The 25,013-nt window shown below is 34.6% G+C and overlaps 1 pseudogene; it reads left to right on the top strand.

The window, feature by feature from the left end:
• The first annotated feature begins 36 nt into the window (after positions 1-36).
• Positions 37-25,013, top strand: LOC120149068 (annotated as a pseudogene).

Here is a 25,013-nt window from a genome sequence, read left to right as displayed (position 1 = left end):
GTTAAGGATGTCGGATTAGATCAAGAGAGGGAGGAAATGGACCCTATTGGCCATAAAGACGACCAACCAATTGGAGACACAATGATGGAAGAAGCTCCAGAAGCTCTAGTTGGAGAAGATGTCACAATTAAGATGGTGATGGAATACATGGTCAATTTTCGGGAGCATATTGATTCCCTTGTGAGTGGAATACAAGCCAATATTTCATCATTGCGCGATGAAGTCTCAATGTTGCGTGATGAATTACGTCAACGACATCAAACGAGTTAGGTAATTAATTATTTATGTTTCTAAACATTTACACGTTCTGGAATGTATTTTATTTTCTTTTAATAGATGTGGACAACCAAGAGGTCAATGAAGATGAATATGGTGATGAAGATGATGATTATGATGATCCAAACAAGTATATCATGTCTGCAACGCCGTCTGCAAGAAAACTTGTAATTTTTTATGTCAATGGTGTCCTTGCCTACTTCCCAAGACAACCAAAAGGTTTTAATTCTGTTCTTTTGTATCCATTATTTTAACATATAAGCGTAGAATTTTAATCTCATTTTCTTCATGTTGTAGATGTTGTCCTCATAACAATATTATATAAATTTATGCATTTTTGTGTAGACAATTTTGTTGTTGCTATTTGCTCTTCCAAGATGAGGTTAGAACTGTTGAGCAATTGAATTACTAAAGCCAAAATCGTTAATATACAATTAAATGTTAACATTCAAACTTGATTACAATCTCAGGCATAACATCGACTATGTACTTGAGAAACTACCTTTATTGTCTGGCCATTTTCTATTCACTTGGGTAAGATGAATGTCATTACAGTTTGCTGACTTTTATTTGTCTATGATTCCTACATATTTATGTTCGACTGTTTGTGAACAGGATCAATAAAATTGCAAAACATACGATAATGTTACCTACTGTAAAGATCTTAATGATGTTTGGAACGTGTTTCCTTATTTTAACGACCTAAATACACTGTTGGTCGATGATTCACCGGAAAAAATGATTTATAATCCGGTAAGTTACATTTATGCAATATGTTTTTCCAGTTAAACAGGTGTTCATACATTGATTAATTAACAATTTATGTGTTTATATAGAAATACAATTACATATGTCCACATTCATTTGACGCTGCTTCCCATTGGGGCGACAATGCTCTAGGTATGACACAAATTTATTCTTGCTTATACGAATTTAGTTTATTGTTAGTAAAATTGCACCTCATTAGTTTGATAATTAAAATTATTTATATATGTCATCAGAAAAAGGAGGTAACATACGAGAGTATTTGGAAAATTTGTTGAAGGTGCCTAATGTTCCGGACTTCGTTAGAAATAACCCTTTTCCATCGGATTAATTTCGTTGTGGGTACATTATTTAAACATTGTTATATATAAATTTCTTGTGTATGTATGTTTTGGTTTGATTATATTGTGTGTATATTTTCATTCGGATGGGATGGGTTGTGCATAACAAAACAATATATTTATCTCTTCCATGTGAGTACTTTATTCCCACCATGTGACAAGCGTGACAACCCCATCAACTTACAACTCAGCTTTGAACTCAATCAATATTTTCTTTTACCCGCTTGATGGTTCATAGCGCATGTTACTTGAACAATATGAATCAATTATGCAATTTCCATGTTCAATTTAACACTGCATTTCAAATTCATTTCATATGTAATTGGAGTTTGAATTTAAATTTCAATTTGAGTTTAAATTTCAATATAAATTTCGACTCCACTATAAATATTAGCCCGAGCCTTTGTTCCATCCAAACAACAACTTACTCAATGGAAGCATCGGGAGTGTTTCAAATTTCATTTATAAGGTAACAACTTACCTTTTTCAAAACTTATTAACTTAGCTAATATGCATGTTATCATTGATTATTCCTACATAGAAATATCGGTAACTCAAACATGTATCAACACAAAGTTTCCAAACTTAAAGTTTCCCATAAAGTGTCGATACATTTATAAAAAGTATCGATCCAAAAAACATCGAAACCGAAAATTATAATGTAATAGGTAAATTTACAATGTGATCGGTATAAATATACCGATTTTATGAGAAAATAGGTCAGTATAAAGTATCGAAACCTTTTAAATTTGTGTCGATACTTTTTGTCCGAGCCTTAGCTCAATGAGTTTCATGCATAAAAGTGTCGATACATTTAAAATTGTATCGATCCAAAAAACATCGAAACCGAAAATTATAATGTAATAGGTAAATATACAATGTAGCCGATATAAATATACTGATTTTATGAGAAAATAGGTATACATAATGTATCGACACTGTTTAAATTTGTGTCGATACATTTTGTCCATAATGAATGCCAAACGGGGTGCACACATAAAGTGTCGATACATTTTTTAAAAGTATCGATCTCAAAAATATCGAAACCGATAATTATAATGTAATAGGTAAATTTACAATGTAACCAGTGTAAGTATATCGATTTTATGAGAAAATAGGTGAACATAATATATCGACACTTTTTATATTTGTGTCGATACATTTTGTTCAGAATGAATGCAAAACGGGGTGCACGCATAAAGTGTCGATACATTTATAAAAAATATCGATCCAAAAAACATCGAAATCGAAAATTATAATGTAATATGTAAATTTACAATGTAACTGGTATAAATATACCGGTTTTATGAGAAAATATGTTAACATATTGTATCGACACTTTTAAATTTGTGTCGATACGTTTTTAAATTACACGTCTTTTCCTTCATTATTTATATGGAACGCTATATAATCCCTAAATCGACAAACCCTAAAGCTTCTTGTTAGGATTTTCGGAAGCTCGAATCGACAATCGGAACGGTTTACAAAGAGGGGTCGGAACGGTTTTTTGTTTAGGGAGTAAGGAGATTGAAAGATAGAAAATTGCACTGCGATTTAGAGTGGTTCGACTTTCTCAACCAAAGTCTACATCCACTACCTTAGCTCCTCACCAAGGATTTTCCAACAAATTCACTAATTTGTTCTTTCTTTTGAGGACAAAGAGATAACCTTACAACTCCCTAGTTTTTTCGGGCTAAACTAGAACCTTTCCCTAGCTTTTACACGGGATAAGCTAGAACCTTTCCCATTTACAAAAGGATAAAATAAGTAAACAAGAAAACCTCTCTAAGGTAGATGTTTACAAGATTGAGCTCACAAGAACAAAATATTTACAAGAGAAAGATGAACTAAGAATGAAAAACTCTTCTCTTGTGTTTGATTGCTTGGATATTTGTTCTCTTACTTCTTCAAGTGTCCTTAGCTTGTATTTATAGCTTGGAATGTGTTTGAAGTCATATCTAGCCGTTGGGGATGTTTTGGAGCCGTTTGGGAATGATTTTTCTGTAAAAATGGGCTGCCCAGAATGGGGGGAATCGGTACCCCTTCATAGGGAATCGATACCCCTTCATAATATTCAAATATTATGACCGTTGGGCTGATGAACAGTAAGGGAATCGATACCCTCAAGGGGGAATCGGTTCCCTCCGAGTAATCTGTTATTTCTCGGAGCCAAACCATGCAGGCGGAATCTGTACCCGGGGAATCGATACCCCTGAGGGGAATCTGTTCCCGGGGAATCGATACCCCCTGGGGGGAATCTGTTCCCTCTGGGCAATCTGGTTTTTCTTGCTCAAATATGATTTTAATGAACTTGAATTATTTTTGAAACCTTTGAATAAATTCAATTCAAGTCCAAAAATATTTTGCCTTTAAATTTTTTATATCGAAACATATTTCAACAATCTCCCCCTTTTTGATATAACAAAACATTTGAAAAATTGTTTTTGGAAAAACTCCTCCTTAATAAAATGTTTAATGAAAAAGATATCAATTGTTGAAAAATATATGAAAATGTTAATATCCCCCTTTTTCATTAAGAAATTGAATTTTTTAAAACAACCAAACTTCTCCCCCTTTTTGTTATATCAAAAATAATTCAATCTTTTAAAGTTCTAAAATAACATTGGAGAGTAAGTGGTAAATTTGACATTTAAAAATTTATTTGAAAAATCAAAAACTCCCCCTCAATAAATTCATTCCAAATAAAATTTAGCTTTAAGAACTTGACACTTAAACAAAATTGAATTTCAACAAAGAATAACAAACATGTTAGTAGCATATGAAATTCAATATATCCAAGTCTAAAATACTTTATGCAATACCAATTGTTGAAATTTGATATTAATACCAATTGTTTAAAATTAAGTGCATTTGCATAAAGTTCCCAAAAATGTTATGCATTTTGAAAATTTTGATATCAATTGTTAGAGAAATTCATTATGATGAACTAAAAATTCTGAAAAATTATTAAGACATTAAAATGTTCATCATAATTTCCTTTTAACATACATGAGATTAAAAATAATTCATAATTATTTAAAATCAAAACTCATGCATGCTTAAAATTAAATGAGCAACCAAATAACCAAAATTAAAAGCATTAAGCTTAGAGGTTACCCATTCCTTTTTCATGTGTGGCTAGAGTATCTTGAATATCATCATCTTCATCACCATTGCTCTCACACACCTACAAGAGACATTCATTTCGATTTTGGTATCCAAATTGCTTTGGATCCTTGGACGTTAGTTTCAATGCCCCTTGTTCCCTTAGGAACCCATACTTGTCTAATTTTAAAATGTTTTCCTTTCTTTAAAGGACAAATATGTTCCAAATAACCATAAAAATGACAATGTGAGGATTTTACCATTTCTAAACATAATAGGTTATTTTTAGAAATTAATTCATTTTCTTTTGTTAAGCCTTCAAGCTTAACTCCTAACTCAAAATTTTCTTTTTCTAAATCATTTATTTTGATTTTTTAAAGCTCTAAATTATTTTTCAAAATTTCATTTTGATTTTCAAAATCAACTTTTGCTTTCAAAATCAAATTATATTTAATTTTGAGTTTTGAAATTAATTTCGTATATTTGGAATTCATGGTCTCAAATCCCAAATACAACCTATTATAAGCATCTTGTAACTCATCAAAAGTAAATGAATTAAATTCATTTGAGTTTGAAGATACCTTGAATTCTTCTTGAGTGGTCATGAGGCATAGGTTGACTACTTCATCTTCATCATTGGAATCATCTTCATCACTCCAAGATGCAACAAATGCCTTATTCCTCTTTTTCTTTAGAAGAGGACATTCATACTTGACATGCCTCTTTCTTTGATAATTGAAACATATCGGGGGACTCTTCTTCTTGGTTGATTCATGTTTCACTTCCTTGGAAATCATGAATATCTTGAGTTCCTTCAAGAGCTTGACCATCTCTTCTTCTTGTTCATCATCGTCTCCATCCACCTCATCACTTGAATCTTGTAGCTTTCATTGATGGATTTGAAGGCAATGCCTACCTCCTTCTTCTTCTTCTTGTTTTTCTTCTCTTCCCTTTCTTCATCTTCCTTCACCATCATCTCATGAGTGAGAAGGGAACCAATTAGCTCGTCGAGAGTGAGAGACTTTAAGTTTATTGCTTCTATAATGATCGTCTTCTTCGATTGCCACTCCTTTGGAATAGAGTAGATCATCTTTCTCACAAGCTTCTCATTAGGGATTACTTCTCCATATCCCTTGAGACCGTTGACAATCACAGAAAATCTATCCGTCATAGCTTTGATGTCTTCATCGGGTTTCATCTTGAAGTTCTCGTAGCTATGGTTGAGAAGACTTTTCTTTGATTCCCTCACTTCGTCGGTTCCTTCATGAGTGACTTGGAGCTTATCCCAAATCTCTTTGGCACTGGAACAAGATGAGACTCTTCCATATTCATTTGGGCCTAAAGCACAAAATAGAATATCTATAGCCTTAGAATTAAGCTGAAAATTTTTCTGCTCTTCTCTACTCCAATCGTTGTACTTACCGGGTGGAGAGGAGTAACCGTCCATGATTGATTACCAAGGTCCTAGATTGTATGATTGAATGAAGTACATCATCTTATTCTTCCAATGTGCATAATTTGCTCTATTGAAGAAGGGTGGCTTGTTGACCGGTTGTGAATTCATAATAGGATATTATTCAAGATAATAAGCACCGGAGGAAAAAGTCATTTCTTTGTCGGTTGCGTCGGGAATTGGTAGAGCTTCTTTTAGGATCGTCTCAAGGTGGTTAAACCTTCTTAACGAGTTAGGCTCTGATACAAATTGTTAGGATTTTTGGAAGCTCGAATCGATAACCGGAACAGTTTGCAAAGAGGGGTCGAAATGGTTTTGTGTTTAGGGAGTAAAGAGATTGAAAGATAGAAAATTGCACAGCGATTTAGAGTGGTTCGACTTTCTAAACCAAAGTCTACATCCACTACCTTAGCTCATCACCAAGTATTTTCCAACAAATTCACTAATTTGTTCTTTCTTTTGAGTACAAAGAGATAACCTTACAACTCCCTAGTTTTTTTGGGCTAAACTAGAACCTTTCCCTAGCTTTTACACGGGATAAGCTAGAACATTTCCCATTTACAAAAGGATAAAATAAGTAAACAAGAAAACCTCTCTAAGGTAGGTGTTTACAAGATTGAGCTCACAAGAACAAAATATTTACAAGAGAAAGATGAAATAAGAATGAAAAACTCTTCTCTTGTGTTTGATTGCTTGGATAGTTGTTCTCTTACTTCTTCAAGTGTCCTTAGCTTGTATTTATAGCTTGGAATGTGTTTGAAGTCATATCTAGCCGTTGGGGATGTTTTGGAGCCATTTGGGAATGATTTTTCTGCAAAAATAGGCTGTCCAGAATGGGGGGAATCGGTACCCCTTCATAGGGAATCGATACCCCTTCATAATATTCAAATATTATGATCGTTGGGCTGATGAACAGTAAGGGAATCGATACCCTCAAGGGGGAATCGGTTCCCTCCGAGTAATCTGTTATTTCTCGGAGCCAAACCATGCAGAGGGGAATCTGTACCAGGGGAATCGATACCCCTGGGGGGAATCTGTTCCCGAGGAATCGATACCCCCTGGGGGGAATCTGTTCCCTCTGGGCAATCTGGTTTTTCTTGCTCAAATATGATTTTAATGAACTTGAATTAGTTTTGAAACTTTTTAAAAACTTTGAATAAATTCAATTCAAGTCCAAAAACATTTTGCCTTTAAATTTGTTATATCGAAACATATTTCAACACTTCTCTTCTCTTCCACTCCGATGAATACCAACGTTCATAACGGTTACAATCAATTATTCATGTAAATTTATCGAATGCTAGGGTATTGATTTCCATATTGGACACTTTTTTCCCTTCACGTGTTCGATAGGTATGTTGTCGAAACCCTAATTTTTTAGAATATCAGTCTTCAGAAAGAGGGGTTAGGTTTTAAAGTTTGTTGTTTTTGAATTATTATCGGTTGAAAGTTCAATCTTTGTTCGTGAAGATGATGACCTTCAAATGGAGCCCCATCGTATCAATATTAAAGAAAATCGAAAGCGACCAGTAAGAATTGTTCTTAATTTTATATAATGATAGTTGTTATTATATACGTTCACGTTTCGGGACCAATTAGTTAGATGCATGAAGTAGCCTATATCCTCGAGGCAGAGCATAAGAAATCTGGCACTTAAAGATTTACCAAGAGCGGTAGCTTTTGCTCTGCATGAAGCCCGAACCTAGAATCAACTTTGCAATCATGCCTATCATGCTGAAGAGAACCTGCTGAATAATAGGATTTGCACATAACTGCAAGTATTTTAAACCCTAAAACCAACTACTCACATGAAAAATTATGCAACAGACATGTCAATCATTTTATGGGAAATCCTGACATCTCTATTGCATAATTTTCCATGTGAGAAGTTGGGCTTAGCGTTGAAAATGCTTGGAGTTGTGTGTAAATCCTATTATTCAGCAGTTTCTCTTCATCATGATGTGCATCATTGCAAAGTTGATTCTAGGTTCTGTCTTCATGCAGAGAAAAAGCTACCACTCTTGGTAAATCTTTAAGTTCCAGATTTCTTGTGCTCTGCCTCGAGGATATAGGCTACTGCATGCATCTAACTAATTGGTCCTGAAACGTGAACGTATATCATAACAACTATCCTTATATAAAATTAAGAACAATTCTTCAACAACTGAATACAACAATTCTTCAATAATTATATGTAATTATGTATAAGATAAGAAAATTTAGCAATAAGTTGTTGTACATGTTTCTTATACACAGTATGAGTCATGTTGATATCTACGATATATAGAGATCGTTGTCATCACGTGCGGGATTGAATGACCATTCCATTTCGTCTTCAAAAAAATCAGTTGATGTAGGATGTGTGCTTGTATTCAAGCTGAGCTTGACTTGAAGACATATTAGTTTGTTATGTCCCTCACCGTTACAGTATCCACATCGCCTAATTTTCTTTTCGACTTTGTTTTTCGCTTGCTTTGTTTTCGTTGAGGGTCGCGAACGTTGTTTACTACACTGCTCTGGTTGACTGAATCATTCAAACCAAATGAGTTTTCAAATTATTCTGTTAGTCTTTTCATCTAATCTCTTGTGGTTTTGAAAGACACGTATGTCTTTGATGCAATGTAGCAAAACCTACTTGACGTTGAACGTAGAGCAGCGAACCTTGCCATTTGCATCACTTCTGGAGGCACATTCAAGTCAACAAAACTGGGTGTAGAAGCTTTCACATCCTTAGTCCACCTATTTTGAATCAAAGTCCTGGGCAAATATGTGTAATCCAAGTGCTTCAAATGTGAAGTTGATGGCGACACGGAAGTCCAACGGTCTCAAATTTTCTGCAGGAGCAATTTATGGTTTTCGTACGAGAATCAAAACTAATTTCAAATGTCCTATTTATTCTTTGTACTTTGTCAACATATAATGTTGAAATTCATCTGATAAGGACTGAATCTCTTCCTGAATCCGGTATAATGTCTCCCGTTGAAGTTCATCTTGGAACGTATGAAAAGATTCCCGTGTAAAAATCTCAACAGCATGGCTTTCAAGGTCGACCAGTTTTGTGATCTGGAAGGGCTTCGTATGGGAACTTAAGTAATCCGCTTTCAACTCGTTCATACACATTCTACTAATTCCATCTTCAATTGCACGAACAACATCTAAATATGTCTTCTTGTGTTTCAGTGCAATCGCTAGTGAAGAATTCATAGACTCACACCTTTGTGTTGAGTGAATATTGGCAAAGAAATGACCGGTTAGATATGCTTGTGCCCATAAGTGTCGTATATTTCTCTTCTCAATCACCCATGGATGCTTTTCGACGTTGAATTCTGAAACAACCAAACGCCATTGAATATCAAATTCCTCGGTTGTCCACCAGGAAGCCATGCATTTTGAGAATGCTGCTGTAAATTTTGGAACAACAAAATTCTTGTGTCTTCATATTACCTTCCACATCAAGTCATGTTGTTCCTTTACGTGGACTAAACCCATGTTCCCGTGCGAATCCCTTGCAAAAGTACCAAGCTTTATCACGTGAAGAGAAGAGCTGACCAACCAATCTGTCAGATTCATCAACATTATGTACTTCATGACATTTCTCGGTTGGCTTAACATTGTCTGCATCAGTATGATCCATGGCAAAAATTTTGTTATGCAATTTCAATGGTCCTAGAGTTGATGGAGATGTAAGCAAAGGTTCATTGAACATGTTTCAGTCGTGCTTTCAATAGGATGTGGTAGTGGTAGTGGTAGTTAAAGGGTGGGTACAACATTAAATTCGCATGACATATTTAGGTATGTACAATAACTAGCTAAATAGGTGTCGATACATTTTCTAAAAGTATCGACCCCAAAAACATCGAAACCAATAATTATAATGTAATAGGTAAATTAACAATGTAACCGATATAAATATACCAGTTAATTATAAAACAAGTCAACATAATGTATCGACACTTTTTGAATTTGTGTCGATACTTATTGTCCAGAATATAAAGTGTCGATACATTTATTAAAAGTATCGATCCCAATAACATCGAAACTGATAATTATAATGTAATAGGTAAATTTACAATGTAACTGGTATAAATATACCGGTTTTATAAGAAAATATGTCAGCATAAAGTATCGACACTATTTAAATTTGTCTCGATACCTTTTGTCCATAATGAATGCCAAACGGGGTGCACGCATAAAGTGTCGATACATTTATTAAAAGTATCGATCCCATAAACATCGAAATTGATAATTACAATGTGATAGGTAAATTTACAATGTACCCGATAGAAATATACCGACTTTATGAGAAAATAGGTGTAAATAATGTATCGACACTTTTTAAGTTTGTGTCGATACTTTTTTCCTGAAAGAATGCCCAACAAGGTGCATGCATAAAGTGTCGATACATTTAAAATTGTATCGATCCGAAAAACATCGAAACCGATAATTATAATGTAATAGGTAAATTTGTAATCTTACCGGTATAAATATATCGGTTTAGTTAGAAAATATGTCAATATAAGCGCTACCTATTACATTATATAAGTGCTACCTAATATGTTATTGTACTTGATAATATTTCCGGTTAAATTCCTATTTTATTATATAAGCGCTACCTAATATGTTATTGTACTTGATAATATTTTCGGTTAAATTATATAACATAACCGGTCTAAATTTTAACCGATCATGCCATTTTTTAGTCATTTTTTAGGCACCGTACCGCAAAAGCTCTCTCATTTAACGAAGTTTTCTGATAGAAAGAGTTAGCGTACACCTTATTGGTGCTGACACAGTGCACTGATGGATCAAAACATAGGTTAAAGTGTTGCGTGACTAAAGGAGGTACACCAGGTGTGCGAGGGTTTAAATAACAACACGTGTCAATATTTGTTTAGAATATATTTTTATTAATTTTAATTTATTTAAATAAATAATTTATCTATTCAATCAATAGGAATGAAAATACAATGAGAAAATAACTTGAGTGACCTAAAATACCTTATCATATACGATTTTAATCAAATATTTTTCGATTTGCAAAAATAACTAACGAATTCACAACTCAATTTTGAAGTCACAAAACGAAACCAATTTCGCAACACAGTTTTCGAATTCGTAACTCGAATTTGAAATTCGCAACATAGAAATCGAATTCGCAAATCGAATTTTACATTTTCGCAACACCGCCATAACATCCACTGCTTAACTTAATCTCCCGAACATGGTCTCATAGCTTTCTTCCAACTCTTTCAAAACCCCAAACACTCTCTTTCATTTCTTCCGACCCCTTACTCTCCTCCCGACCAACAACGCCGCCACCGCACACGCCGCATCAAAAAACCACGTTTTTTCAGCTTTGATCGAAGCAAACCATGGAAACGCCGCCGCTTTAACATCTGGGTCTTTCTTCTATCTCTTTGCTAATCGAGTCTCTTCCCACTAAAAAGCCAGAAAATTGAAATCTTCGAAGATGTACTTTCGATGACGTAAACCCACAAATTTCCATGTGTTCTCATTTCTCTCCAGAATTCTTTTGTTTTCCAGAACATGGATTGCTTGGGGCCAAGAAAACGATTTGCGAATTCCACAAATTTCTTGTTGCGAAATTAAATTTCGCATTACGAATTAGAAACTCGTGTTGCGAATTTAAAAAACATTGTCTTTCTTCCCATCGAAAAACCATGTTTTTCAGCTTTGATCGAGAAAACAATGGAAACGCCGGCTCTTCAACAACTGGATCTTTCTTCCATCTCTTTGCTGATCATGTCTCTTCCCACTAAAAAGCCAGAAAATCGAAATCTTCGAAGATGTACTTTCGATGGCTTAAACCCACAAATTTCCAAGTGTTCTCATTTCTCTCCAGAATTCTTTTGTTTTCCAGAACATGGATTGCTTGGGGCCAAGAAAACGAGTTACGAATTTCACAAATTTTATGTTGCGAAATTAAATTTCGTGTTGTGAATTAGAAAATCGTGTTGCGAATTTAAAAAAGATAGTCTTTCTTCCCATACAAAAACCATGTTTTTCAGCTTTGATCGAGCAAACCATGGAAACGATGCCGCTTCAACATCTGGGTATTTCTTCCATCTCTTTGCTGATCGAGTCTCTTCCCACTAAAAAGCCGGAATCTTCGAAGATGTTATTTCGATGGCTTAAACCCACAAATTTCCAAGTGTTCTCCTTTCTCTCCATAATTCTTTTGTTTTCCAAAACATGGATTACTTGGGGCCAAGAAAACGAGTTGTGAATTCCATAAATTTCGGGTTGCGAAATTAAATTTCATGTTGCGAATTAGAAACTCGTGTTGCGAATTTAAAAATCGAGTTGCGAAAAAGAAATTCGTGTTGCGAAAAAGAAATTCGTGTTGCGAAAATGTCAAATTCGAGTTGCGAATTCAACTGTGTTGCGAATTCCAAATTCGATATAAGATTTTTATATTTTAAACCAAAAATTAATATTTTTATATTTTAAAAATAAATGAAATATTTCTTGTTATATTAAATTTAAGATTTATAATAATAATTTATATTTAAAATTTATACGAATCATCACCTAATTGGCTTTGAAATATAAAAATATTAAATTTAATAATATTAAAATATTTAATTTAATAATATTAAAATATTTAATTTTAAAATATAAAAAAATATAAAAATAAACATAAAAATATTAGATATAAGATTTACAATAATATTTTTATGAGAAAATAACTTCAATGACCGAAAATGCCTTATAATATAGATTTTAACCAACATTTTTTGGATTTGCGAAAATGACCAACAAATTCGCAACGCGAACTCTAATTTCGCAACACAGTTTCCAAATTCGCAACGTAAATTTCTTTCTCGCAACGAGATTTTCCAAATTCGCAACGCGATTTTCCAAATTCACAACGAGATTTTCCAAATTCGCAACGCGATTTCCAAATTCGCAACAAGGAATTTCAAATTCGCAACTCGATTTCTGAATTCGCAACGCGAATTTCTTTTTCGCAACACAAGTTTCCTTTTCGCAACAAGATTTTCTAAATCGCAACACGAATTTTGTTTTCGCAACTCGATTTTCGAATTCGCAACACAAATTTTAATTTCGCAACAACTTTTATTTTCACAACACAAATGTTTTGGGTGTATAAACTATGCAGCAGCAACAACTCATAACCTAAATCGCAACTCATTCCATCTTCATCTATCACTCTCTCCGGCGACATCCATTCCTATATCCAATGACATCCTTCCCTATCTCTATTTTTTTACATAATTTTATTTCTATATAATTTTTCAATGATTTCTCTCCCAAATTATCAACTATCAACTTAATAAAGGTATGTTTTTCTCTAAGTTATTGATGATATCTAGTTTATAGCTCGTTTGTTTAGTAAATTAATTTACAATTTGTAGAATGAAATCATCTAATGTTGATCATGTTTGGATAGATTTGTGTTTTGGAGGGTCATGGGAGAATGTTCATGGTGTTTTACAATATATGCCTTTACCCATGAATCTTCAACTAAAACTGTCTTTAAAAAAGTTAACTTATGAAACTCTAATGTTACGTGTTGCAAAGAAATTGAATTTAGAGCCCCTAAGTGGATTTAGGTTATTTTATCAGAGAAAAAATAAAGTTTATTTGTTAACCGACAATGAAGATGTTGAACGATTCATTGCTTACATTAGTGTTTCGCAAGAAGATGATGTTACATTGTATGTTGTTGAACCTAGAAGTAGTGAAGTTGGGTTAGTAGCGGGTAGTAATCAACTAAGTTCTTCAACCCCAGTTTATGGTGCTCACAATGTACAACGTTGTTATCAACCTCAAAATTTAATGGTTCCACCACAATTTCATCACCAAGAAAATTTTGTTTCACCACATTTCCAATACCAAAAACAATATCAAACACAATCTCAAAACCCACAACCTTTCCCTAATCCAAATCCCAATCAACTTTCAGCACCAAATTTCGGTTTTCGTATTGACCAGTTAGACGTTGATGAGCTAACAGAAAAAAATTGTGAGTACTAGTCAGTATTCGAAATTTGATCTTGGTCAATACCCGAACTTTGATCTTGGTCAATACTCGGATTTTGATGATGTTTCAGAAGAAGAAACAGACCCCGCGTGTAATGATTTTGATATTGGTCAATAATCGAATTTTGATGATGAAACAGCAGCTGCCGAGGAAGATGTTGTTGATGATAATGAAGAGGAAGTTACGACTGTGAATGAACATGTTGAACATCCATTCTGTAATTTATATAACCCTGAAGAATAAAAAGAAGAAGAAGAAGTCCCCGAAGAAAAGAAAAAGAAGAAAATGCCACAGGAGTATAACTGTAATATGCCAGAATTACTTTAGATACCGGAAGAAGAGTTGGTAAAGATAGCAATTGATTGTTACACAAAAGTTATTCGTATCAAGAAAGATGATTGTTTTGATACAAAGGAAGACTTGAGGATTGCTTTGTATACGAAATATGTGGAAGATGGCTATCAACTAAAAGTTAACAAATCAAGCAAAGATTGTTTCGAAACAAAGTGCATGATTGATAAAAACTGTATGTGGCGTATGATTGCAAAGAGGATAAAAGATTGCGAAATGTTTCAAGTTAGGACTTTTATTGATAAACATACATGTTCAAAAACTCAAGTTTTTCCTCACCATAGACAGACAAACAAAAAGGTGTTGGGTGGTTTTCTGGCTGAGTTAATGTTTTTGAATGGCAGGGTATATCGGGGACATGAAATTATGACTGACATGAATGCTCGGTTCAAGATTAGTATCTCATATTCTCAATCTTGGAGAGCCAAATGTTATGCGTTGGAATTGTTGTGGGGGTCGTCAGAAGCATCGTTTTCCCAACTGCCGGCTTATTGTCACAATTTAAAGCTGAAAAATCCTGGGTGGGTAACTCATATCAAAACAGATAGAGATGGACGCTTTGAGTTGATGTTTATCGCCATTGGTGCTGCGGTTAGTAAATCAATATAATTTTGTTGACTCATTTTTGTTAGTTACATGTATTCCACATTTAAATTATTATATTTTTTGTGTATATTATTTTGTAAATTCGTTCGTTTATATTACTTGCATGTGCCTAGTTATTATAGTTGACGGAGCACATTTGGAAGGTCGATACCTTAGAGTAAACTTATTAGCAGTAGCCATGGATGCTAACAATGGGATACTGCCAATAGCTTACGGGGTTGGCAAATCTGAAACCTCTGATTTATGGACATGGTTTATGGGGTATCTTAGGGATTGCATAGGTCCTATTAGTAATCTGAAAATCATATCCGATAGGGCAAACTCAATTGACAACGCTGTTAGAAGGTGTTTCCCATATGCTTTTCATGGACTTTGTGGTGTTCATTTGTACAGAAATCTAAAATCAAGGTATGCTGGTATAAAAAATCACAAATGGACATACTAGAAGGCTGTAAAAGCTTATCGGGAAGTGGATTTTAATAAGCATATAAATTGTTTAAGACGTGTTTTGCCTCAATGTGCTCAAACACTAGAAGATGTCGGGTTTGAAAGATGATCAAGAGTACATCAACTTGGAGTAAGATATGGTTTCATGACGTCTAATAGTGTAGAATCAATCAACGCTCTAAGTCTTCATTCCCGAAAATTACCCATTACTATGTTAATGGAGTTTTTTCGAGTTTCTATTCAACTGTGGTACTACAAGAAAAGAAACCATACAAGTATTATTTCTTTAAATTCGTAACTTATCATATTTAATATATTTTACTAAGTATTATTTATTTAAATTTACAGGAACATTGGAACGTCGTGTTACACCATGGACTGAAAAAAAGATAACAAAACGTGTTGTGAAGTCAACGTCATGGAGAGTTAAACTATGTTCAAACACTTTGTTTGAAGTATTGAATAATAACTTAAATAGGCTTGTCGATCTAAATGCAAAGACGTGTAGTTGTATGAAATGGAAAACATCTGGTTATCTGTGTGGCCATGTTATAAAAGTTGCTCTTCATCTAAACCAAGATTATTCAAGCACATATGCTATGGATTGCTACACTACAGAAGTATATCAACAAACTTATGCCGAGATTATCTACCCTATTCCATATCCTTCTGAGTGGGACATACCAGATGACTTACAAACAGTTTTGCCACCAGTCATGGACAACAGGCTACCTGGTCGACCAAAAAATCATTATCGTATATCGCCTAAGGGTGAAGAGAAGAGGATATCAACATGTAGTCGGTGCAAGGAAAGTGGTAATACAAGGTTGACCTGTGGATCACCAGTGCCATCACAATCATCTTTTCCTCTACCAAAATATGGATCCTCATCAAAAGCCAAAGCTCATATGGTGCCAAGCAAAAGGAAATCAAAATCGCAATCAAAATCAAAATCCCAATCACAACCGGCTTCACCTTTTGGGACTTATTAACTTAGGTGATTTTTAAATGCAAACGTTGTATTATGTGTATTTTATGTGTGAATGAATACATTTTCAGTTAGACATGCATTAGTAACTTGAGTTTGAACATTGCTATAATCTGTTCAGTTGTTATCACTTATCAGATTGTTGTTTGTTATCTTTTTGAAGGTGTTTTCCTTGAATTCGCAACGCGAAAGTCAAATTCACGTTGCGATTGTTGCGAAAGTCAAATTCGCAACGCGAAAATCACAACGAGAATTTGACTTTCGCGTTGCGAAAGTGTACCTTCAACAGGTCTTTTTTGCCTTCAACATAATGCAGATTCAAATTAAACAACAAAACAATTAAACAAAAAAAAACAATTCTTATTTACACTTGACATCCCCAGACAGTATATCCAAATGCTCCTAACAATAGGGAGCTTACATCCAAATACATCAATTTGTTCACGCAGCTTACTTCAGGATTAACCTACAGAAACGTTATGGCCATGAGATTTTCTACACATCTAAAACCAACAAACAACAAATTATTGAATTCTAAGTACTTAACCAAACATTTTCAAACCAACAAAGAGTATATATGTTAACAACACTTGCTCAAACTTACCAATAATAAATGGTTGTTTACGCACACTTTCAGCATGTGGATGCATGTAGTTAACGTCTCGAATATATCGCTCTAGCCATAAAATACCGAACCACTACCCTACTGCACCTCTATCTCTATCTGTGGGAGGTAGAAACTGTTTACCTCCTGTCGTCATACGTTCCAAGCACATGCATACAAGAGGACCACAATCCCCTCTGGCACCCGTCGTTTGTTGTGGCACTGTCTCGTCTCTTATCATTGTAACTTTTAACTTATTTGGCTTCTTGTTTCCTGAATTAGTCCAATAATCAATCGCATCCAAGTATTTAGCCAAATCAGCGCTCCATCCCTTACAAATAATATCTTTCAAATCAGACAATGGTATGTAATTTAACATGCTGTCATATACTATCGTCTTCATGGATGGGAGCTGAAGCTCGACGAGAATCCAATGACGACGTTCCATAACAAGGATAAACACCTGCAATCATAAATAATAATTCAATTGCACACATCAAATAAAATTTATAAACACCTTTAAAATATTCAAAAATAAATACTAACCTTATCGACCTCCCACCACGTAGGATAAATGATAGGTTTTCCATTACGCAACGCATATGAAGCTTCTCTATGATCCTTCAAGTGAGCTACGTGAAAAGACAAAGGCATAATAGTCCATCGCGTCTTTTTTATTTTCTTCAATTTCCTTATAATTAGAAGATGTGACACCCATGCATAAAAATGTGGTTTTATAAAAAATACATATATTAGTGAATTTAATAAATTTAAAAAAAAATCAAAATGCAATATAAAAAGAATATAAGACTTACCCCCCATTCGAGATAGCCATTCTCTTCAACCCCTAATAAAACACCCCACCAAGACCGATCAAGAAACAAATGCTTATTATCGTCGATTTTGCATATATCAGCGTAGCACCCCTGGCTCTGCTCATGTAGATAAAAATCAACTGCGGTCTTAGCCCAAAGGGTATTATCTATAATTGTGTCCGATAGTGTTCTCCTCTCCTGCTGAAGAATGGTATTGGCCGGTAACTGATATGAAAGCCAACTATGATCCATCATACTAGGCACGTGAGGGGGTTTATCAATAAGTCGACATAGTATTCCATGTGAATCGGGCTCTTGAACGGTGGGAGGGGCCTTTTGAACGATGAAATGGACCTCTTGAACGATGAGAGAGGCCTCTTGAACGATAGGAGGGGCCTCTTGAACGATGACAGGTGAATCGGGCTTCTTCTTACAGAGTCTTGGAACTATTGGGGTAAAATGAGATGTAATGGCACGTGTACGATGTCTGATGCATAAACCTCGTTGTGTAAGAAAAACCCGACATAAAGCATATACCTTATCGGGTCGTTAAAAATAAATTAATACATAAATCAGTAAATAAATAATGCCGAAAAAAGGTTATTTGCATTTTTAGTATAATATTAAACTAAATTATCTCATTGCGTAGAGTATGAACCTCATTCTGCAACGATGAAATAATCTCACGTAGAGCGGCTACCTCATCACGTAAAGTAGATACCTCACCACGTAAAGCACCATTATCATCGCGTAAAACATCTACCTCACCACGTAAAGATTGTACCTCATCACGCCATGCACCATTGTCGTCACGTAAAGTACCGACCTCATCATGCAAAGCACCGACCTCATTACGCAAAGCACTGACCTCATCACGTAACTCCCCTAACTCATCCCGTGGAGGTGGAGAACAGGGAGATAAATGTCGTGGCATCTTTGCTGATCGCCTATCATGAGGTGATGGTGGAGAAGAGGCTCGATGATGTGATGGAATAGGTGATGGCTCTCGTTGTGGAGGTGTATAATCGACTCGATCAGGTGATGGCTCTGGGTATCTAGTTGTAGAATCGGCTCGATCAGGTGATGGCTCTCGAAGTGGGGGTGCTCATCATCCGTCCCATCAAAAAAAATTCTTACTAGCTTGCCACCAATCAGTGGCAAGCTCAGCCTCTGTAATGGATAGTTTGCCTCCTAACAATATAAAATCTCAAATAAAGTCAAACGTCTACTAGTAATAACTTGTTTATATATGGTAGTATTTGTGTTAACTTACATCATTCATCATCGTATATGGTATTAAATCTTCCCAATCCAACAGCCGGATCCTCCTCCAAGTAATAACCCTAGGAATATCATTTGATTTTTTGATGGCATATATCTGCATGTTGGGAAAAGCCTCAAATATCCAAATCTACAAACAATATAATACACAAACATTAATTTTAGTAATTGTTAAATAATTAATTATAATTTTGGAAACATTATATAGAAATTCTTACCTTAAAGGCCCAAATAAAGCCTACCAAAGTGTATTTGGAACCATGGCCACGCAAACTACGATGGTCCTCAAAGGCAGTTGATAACTTTTTCCAGGTAGCTTTCCATAGATATAAACCCCACAGAAACACGTTTCATGCATCTAGGTCCTCTACCAATAATATTAAATTCTCAGAAATAGGTTGTCTGCCCTCTTTGCCTAAAAAGTTGGCATTCAAAAGTAATAAAAGGCATACTCAGACAACATCAAGGTCATCCATCCGAGTAAAACCATCTTTAAGAAGTAATCTTTTACAATCGTCGGCGTGTAAACTGGGCTTCGCCTTTTCCAGCTCAGGAAAAACATGAAATAACCATGATGGGCAGGCGATATGACTAGTGTACCGACCTACTTCATCGTGTCGTCCGAAACGTAGACCAGTGATTAAGCAAAACTCCTCCTGCCCAAAACAAGTATACGTCGGTGGAAAATGAAACCATATCTCTTCATCACCACGTTGTATCCTCTCGGGTAGATCGTTAGTCATGGTCTGAAGAAACAAATGGGACAACATAGCATCTCCACCTAGATGTTGTACTTTCAGCCATGGCCCGAAAAAGTTTTCTCAAACAAATTTCTTTGTACAGGTGTAAGTGTCGACACAATTGTAGTGGCTAGGCTTAATTTATTCCTTAAAGTCAATGAAGCTGAAAAAAATTCCTAACAAAAACAATAAACATACCAAGTTAGATATACCAAAAACTACAAATTATACACTATAAACGGACATGATATTAAACAGGGAAAATATAGCCAAATATGTTTCAAACTATCACGATATTCACCTAAGTCATTATTCTATCATAGTTCACAAAATGCATCAGATAACATTCTAGAAGTAAGCACTTATATCACATTTAAAAGGACAACATGTAGGTTTAGTGCAGGTTCAAGGACAACATAAAGAGTAGTAGTTTATTCTTGAAACTTAAATTCGCAACACTGTGAAGTTAGTATTTGTCTTTGTTTTTTGGTTGAAGTAATGCAATTCATTCAAGTTTCAATTTACAGAATAAGAGTAGTTTTTGAAACTTAAATTCGCAACACGAAAATGAAAATCGCAACGCGACACTAAAATCGCGTTGCGATTTTCGTGTTGCGAATTTCATTTTCATGTTGCGAATTTAAGTTTCAAAAACTACTCTTCTTCTGCAAATTGAAACTTGAATGAATTGCATTACTTCAACCAAAAGACAAATACTAACTTCACAGGGTTAAAGATTAAACAGTTTAGAAGTATTGGCAACAACAGAATGAATTTACTAAGCAATCTAAGTGAAATGGTTAAATCTATATATTGAAATTACCAGTAAATTTATCATCAATTTAAATATGAAAAATCTAATAATAATACAAAATTTTCAAAAGAAAAATAATTAAAAAAACTAACCATCGGTGGTTGATTTTCCATTTGTGGTCGTGAATGGTTGTGAGGGTGGCTCTGAGAGATGGAGATAGAGGGGGTCGTCGGATATGGGAACGAATGTCGCCGGAGATGGGGACGGATATCGCCGTAGAGAGTGGGAGATGGGACTGAGTTGTGATTTAGGGTTTTAGGTTATGAGTTGTGATTATACTGTTTACATTTGTGTTACGAAATTAATATTGTGTTTCGATTTCGAAAATAAAATTCCCGTTGCGAAAATAAATGCGCTTTGCGAATTTGACTTCTGTGTTGCGAGTTTGACTTATGTGTTGCGATTTACATATTCGCGTTGCGAATTTCAAAACTGAGTTGCGAAATTGGAGTTCGCGTTGCGAATTCGAGATCGCATTGCGAATTTGTTGGTCATTTTCGCAAATCCAAAAAAAGTTGGTTATATTATAAGGCATTTTCGACCACTGAAGTTATTTTCTCTATTTTTATATTTTAAGATTTACATGTATCATCGCCTAAGTGATATTAAAATATAAAACTATAAAAATATATTAAATTTAATTTTAATATATAAAAATATTAAATTTATTTTATTGTAAATCTTCCATTAATTACAATTTATATATATATATATATATATATATATATATATATATATAATGTATTTCTAATTTCTTTTTACATCTACTTTCTTTTATCACTAACAAGCTTTTAAAGGATAAATATAAATTGTTGTAAGTTTTACATATTGTAGACCTTTGGTGAGTGGTGACAAGTGTCACATACTGATTGGATAAAAAATTATTTAATTAAATAACTTAAAATTAATAAAAAATATTCTCCAATCACATATTGACACGTGTCTAAACCATGTGTTAATACATTTCAGAACATAATTGAATGATTAATTTAATAAATTAAATTTAAATTATGAATAAATTAAGAGACACATAAATATTAAGGATTATATGTATAATTATATCAATTTTTTAACTGCCACGTCAATATTTCTGTCAACTATTAATGATTAGTGACTTAATTGATAAAATTAAATAATTAAATGATTTGATTGATAAAATTAAAAAAATAATAATAAAAATAAAAAGATTAAATAATTAGACAATCAATAATATAATTTATATTATAAAATTGTGGTAAGAATAAGGAGAGGGGTGAGACTTTTGATCACATCAAAAGGATAAGCTCCGGATGGACCTTAAAAATGACAAAATAGCCTCATATCATTTCTCTTTGACCATCCAATCATCAAATCATTGCGTTATAATGACTTAATAAGCAAATATCATTGAATTTGTGGGTGCGTTTGGTTTATGAAATGTAACATTACCTCCACGAATAAGATTAACGAAATATTACATTACCTTACACATTATTGTGAATGTTACATTATTGTGTTTGGTTTGTTTGACAGAAATATATGATTACAATGTTCGGTTAAAGGAATAAAAAAATTATTAGAATACATATTTCACTAAATTTTCCTTATGATATTTTTTTAACAAGTTGAATTCCAAATATTCAAATAAAAATATTTATATAAAAATTCATAGAAAATATATTATTGTATTATTTTCAATTTATATATTTTTATTAAATTTAAATTTATAAAATTTATATAAATTTTTACAAAATTTAAAAGATAAATTTGTAGATTAAAAGAGTAAATATATTATATATTCTTTTAATCTTAATTAATATTTAAAAAGTTATGATAATAAATAAATAAATAAAATTCTCGGTTGGGAATATTTTAGAAATAAAGTTATGATAATATACTATAGCTTTTGAAATAAAAGTAAGGGTATTTTTGAAATAAATCTTTTGTTTCAATGACATTTTAGTCCAGGTTTAAGAAAAACAAAAAATACCTAAGCCCACAATGAGATTAACATTCCCGTTAAAATTTGAAAAAAATTTACTGTTGGTAATATTTTATTACTCCCCTAGTGGGAATCTTGCCCATCCAAACGTGAGTATCACAAGGAGGAAAATAAATATTCCCACTAGTAATATTGAAATCCATGATCCAAACGCCCCTGAGTTTAATTAGTTTTCAAATGGAATAAAACTTCATTTTGTCTTTTAATTTGATACTTTTTAAATTTGGTTCATGAACTTTTGTTCATATTAATCTTGAAACTTAAATTTCAATAAATATTTCAATTTCATTTTGAATATTTCTAATCATGATTACGTGGTACTTTGAAATTGTGTGATGCCATCATCTGAAATTTTACATACAATTTTTAAAAAACTTAAAAATATTTATATTTTTATCAAAAAAATAATAAATATATGATAGAATTCAAAATCTAAAATTAAGGCGAACAAAAATTTTAGAGATAACGGAAAGACAATATTCAATTCCTTCTTCTCTTTCGCCATCGAAGATGACATCGCTTGTCTCGAAGGGCTTAAAAGCGCCCTCATAGACGCCGGCTCCCCACTCTCCACGTGGAGCTTCAGCAACCGCTCGTCGACCTCCGTTTGCCAGCTAACCGGCGTTTCCTGCTGGAACGAGAAGGAAAGCCGAATCATCAGCCTCCACCTGCCTTCGATGAAGCTGTCGGGTCAGCTGACGGACTCTTTGAAGTACTGCCAGAGCCTCCAGATTCTGGATCTTTCTAACAACTCTCTCTCCGGTCCCATTCCTAACGATATATGCTCTTGGCTTCCCTACCTCGTACGTCTGGATCTTTCCGGTAACCTTCTCTCCGGTTCCATACCTCCTCAGATCGTCGACTGTAAGTTCCTAAACGACGTCGTTTGAGCCGATAACAAGTTGTCTGGTTCGATCCCTTACGAACTCGCTCGGTTGGACCGGCTTAAACGATTTTCCGTTGCCGGTAACGTCTTGTCTGGCTCGATTCCATCTGATCTGGCCAGATTCGGGGAAGATGATTTTGACGGTAACCATGGACTTTGTGGGAAACCGTTATCGGAATGCGGTGGATTGAATGGTAAAAACCTGGGGATTATCATAATAGCCGGTATCACCGGCGCGGCAGTTTCGTTGATCATCGGTTTCGCCATTTGGTGGTGGTTCTTTCTCCGAGCTGGCGCGGGCCAAAAAAGAAAGAAGAGTCACGGCGTTGAGGGCAAAGATGATAGTAGTTGGATTGAGCTGCTGAAATCCCATAAGCTTATTCAAGTATCCTTATTTCAAAAGCCAATAAACAAGATCAAATTGGCGGATTTAATGGTGGCAACGAACAATTTCGATGCTGATAATGCGATTGTTTCGACCCGAACAGGAGTTTCCTACAAGGCAGTGCTGCCGGACGGATCTGCGTTGGCGATTAAGAGGTTAAGTGCTTGTAAACTTACTGAGAAACAGTTTAGGTCGGAAATGAATAGGTTGGGACAACTTAGGCACCCAAATTTGGTTCCTCTTTTAGTGTATTGTGTTGTGGAAGAATAGAGGTTTTTGGTTTATAAGCATATGCCCAATGGGACATTGTATTCTCAGTTGCATGGAGGGAGTCTTCTTGGTATAGGGAATTGGAAGTTTGAGTTTTTGGATTGGTCAAATAGGCTAAGGATTGGTGTTGGTGTTGCTAGAGGCTTAGCATGGCTTCACCATGGATGCCAACCGCCGTATGTTCATCAGTACTTTAGTTCCAATGTTGTGCTTCTGGATGATGATTTCGATGCTCGAATAGCCGAATTCGGTTTGGCACGATTGATGGGGTCTCGTGACTCGAATGACAGTTCATTTATGAATGGGGATTTAGGGGAGTTTGGTTATGTAGCTCCCGAGTATTCAAGTACCATGGTTGCTTCTTTGAAAGGTGATGTTTATAGTTTCGGGGTAGTGTTGTTGGAGTTGGTTACAAGCCATAAACCGATCGGAGTTAGCAATGCAGAGGTAGGGTTTAAGGGGAATTTGGTGGATTGGGTCAATCAGTTATTCAGCACTGGTCGAAGCAAGGATGCCGTCGATAAAGCATTGGTCGGAAAGGGTCACGATGATGAAATGATGCAGTTCCTGAGAATTGCTTGTACTTGTGTGGTTCCTAGGCCAAAGGACAGACCTTCTATGTACTAGGTTTACGAGTCGCTGAAGAGCATGGTTGAGAAACATGGTGCCGTCGAACACTACGACGAATTCCCATTGATCTTCGGGAAACAACAAGATCATGATAATTTGGAGTAACCCTGTTTGGGGCATACTGCGGTGAGAGTTAAATGCAGGCAATGAACATATCTGCATTTGTGTATGGTATCTTCTGTTTTAAGGCATTTGCTGCAATGGGTATGATTTCCACATGACCAGGATTCCTTGTTTTAATGCTAA

This window comes from Hibiscus syriacus, unplaced genomic scaffold (assembly GCF_006381635.1).
Source record: "Hibiscus syriacus cultivar Baekdansim isolate YM2019G1 unplaced genomic scaffold, ASM638163v2 tig00110988_pilon, whole genome shotgun sequence".
Classification (NCBI taxonomy): domain Eukaryota; kingdom Viridiplantae; phylum Streptophyta; class Magnoliopsida; order Malvales; family Malvaceae; genus Hibiscus; species Hibiscus syriacus.
The sequence above is the reverse complement of the archived record's forward strand: the minus strand, read 5'-3'. Positions and strand labels throughout refer to the sequence as shown.